At 44.2% G+C, this 2,562-nt stretch overlaps 1 long non-coding RNA gene across 1 annotated transcript in view; it reads left to right on the forward strand.

Moving 5' to 3' along the window:
* Positions 1-485: 485 nt before the first annotated feature.
* The window catches only part of LOC116701563 (uncharacterized), a 17,673-nt gene continuing 15,596 nt past the window's right edge, over positions 486-2,562 (forward strand). Inside the window, exon 1 of the long non-coding RNA XR_004334950.1 lies at positions 486-635. This is a non-coding gene — a long non-coding RNA (uncharacterized LOC116701563). The remainder of the gene's footprint in view (positions 636-2,562) is intronic.

Consider the following 2,562-nt stretch of genomic DNA (forward strand, 5'->3'; position numbering starts at 1 on the left):
GGATTGCAGTGTTCACCACCAAGGTTTCATTAAGTGGCAGGGCAGCCACATGGTTTCGAGAGTTCATCCTGTAACAAGCAGAGGTGATAGGAAGGTCCCAGGACGGATCCGCATGAATGTCAATATAGACTGTCTAATATTAAGTGTACACAGCATGTGGGACGTCACCCATTGGTTGGTGGAGATCTGCTATACTGTAAGTCGGTGAGTCTGCCATTCCGGGCGCAGCCATCCTGGTTGCAGATGTGAGGATTTTAGACTAGAGGGAGGAGTGAGGGAGGACCCACGTTAGATTACACACTTTCACTGGCAATCACATCACAGCCACGCCCTGAAACACCCCCTGCTTTATCACAGAGAGACCATAATTCAAAACAGGAACATCATTCTGTGTTGCAGAAGACTTAAAACTAGGGATTAAGAACATGAAGTCATTATGAAAATGTTTACTGAGGCAATAAATCAAGTGTGAAGTGGGTCACTTTCTCACATACTTCTTCAGAAACCAACCTCCTTTTGCAACTGCACGTGTCGTCCCCTGCTGGAATTCAGATAGAATGCAGGTTTAAGGCTCTTCCACATTTGCAGCACTTCACCAAACCGGATGCTTCGTCCATTGATATTAACAGTCTATGGTCAATACCCATCGAAAGCTAAGCTCTTCACTCACTGTGAGCATGTCTGGATAAAAAGAGTCAGTTACTGTGAAATGTCCTGTTAAGGTAAAGACGTTAACATTTTAGTTGTAATGCTATGTATTTATTTCAGCGGTAGGACAATCATCAGCCATAATTTATCATTCAGCAGAACTAGAGTATGAGAAATTAATATGCTGAAGTGTCTCAAGTTACAGAGCGTCCACTAAAAATACACAGTTTACATGTTTGGCTTTTATTTATTTGTACCACTGGGTTTCACCTTTCCTAAATGGAGTTAAGTAGGTCGGTAGTAGATCTGGGTGATATGGGGAGAAAAAAATCAAATGTCAAAATATGGTTGTCCATATACACTGATGTCATGATGGGTTAAGGCAAACAATAAAGCTAGTGAGCCTGGTAAGTTCATAGAATTACATCACTTACTCTAATGTAGCCTGTAAAACCAGGGAAAGACAACACTTGTGTCATATCATAATATAACCACATCCAAAATGTAAAATTATATCTAGTCTTATATATCAATGTCAATTTAATATTGATATATATCCCAGCCCCAGTTGGTAGTCTCGCATTGCCAGACCTACCTCCACAGCACTGTGAACTAAGGTCTGGTTATGTCACACATGCATTCTGGGATAGGAGAAAAAAATTCCTCTGTTGCATTTCTTTAAACCGATCCCAATCATGGGTGGCGCTAAGCTCCAGACGCGCGACGGTTAACCTAAGGAAATGTCTATGGTTACTTTTGAACCACTGGCAGTATCAGAGAAGTTTTTATTTTTTACAAGCTACTTGTTGCTGGTCTCACATTGTCTGACCCTCTTCCACAGCACCGCGAAGGAGGGTCCACACAGCATTCCAGGATGGGAGAAAAACAGGCTGTGGTTTATTGGCATTTCTTTAAACCAATCTCAAGTGTCTCGGGCCACACTAAGCGCCACACGGAGACATGGGAGTGAGGAGTCGCAGCGTCCGCCTAACCCGGCCCACCTGCTTCTCGTCATAGTTGTCAGATTTATCTATCATATAATCAAGCATATAATAAAACTAAAGGGAGACTTGGCATACAGCCCGATCCGGTTGGGGAGAGTTCTATCCCGACCAGGCTCCTCTCTTTACCCTCTCTTAGTCCTGCTGTAATAGTTTTAGACAGCTGGGGACTTCCTGTGACACACTGAGCTCCTCTCTCCTCTATCTTTCCATCTCTTCATTTATGTGCATCCATGTCCCAGAAATGCGTGTTACTAACCTAGCTCTGGGGAGTCATTCCCCGGAGTCCTTATGTTCTTTTTTCCCCAGCATGTTCCCTCAGATCAGGGATGCTCCAAAATCATGGTAGCAGCGGTCACCATGGTCCCGCTACACGTTCTGCGGTGCCATGTTCATCTGCTACACTCCTACTCGCGGATGCCCTGTCGTACACCGCTACGTCCTGCTACTTTCCTGTTGGCTACGCTACGTTCCTGCTGTGGCTCTTGTAATGCCGCACAGCGTCCTGCTATGCCATGAACTACTACAAAGAACTGCTACAAACTAATATTTTTTCTAATTTTGTTATTTCCACTCTTCATTCTAACCCCAACCGGCCCGTCAGACACCGCCTACCCCTGGGTCTGACGAGGTTTCTGCCTAAAAGGAAGTTTTCCTCGCCCCCGTCGCACTGTGCTTGCTCTGGAGGAAACTACTAGAAATGTTGGGTCCTGTAAATTCGGAGGTGGTCAACTCTTGTTATGAACTGATACTATAAATAAAATTGAATTGAATTGAATGGTGTTGCTGCAAAATCGCTTCGGGAAGGAACTTGTTTTTGTGGAAAGTGTACATTCCAAAATTGTTTTAGTCATGCGCGAGAAAACTCAGATTGGACAGATAGTCTAGCTAGCTGTCTGGATTTACCCTGCAG

This window comes from Etheostoma spectabile, chromosome 14 (assembly GCF_008692095.1).
Source record: "Etheostoma spectabile isolate EspeVRDwgs_2016 chromosome 14, UIUC_Espe_1.0, whole genome shotgun sequence".
NCBI classification, from domain to species: Eukaryota; Metazoa; Chordata; class Actinopteri; order Perciformes; family Percidae; genus Etheostoma; species Etheostoma spectabile.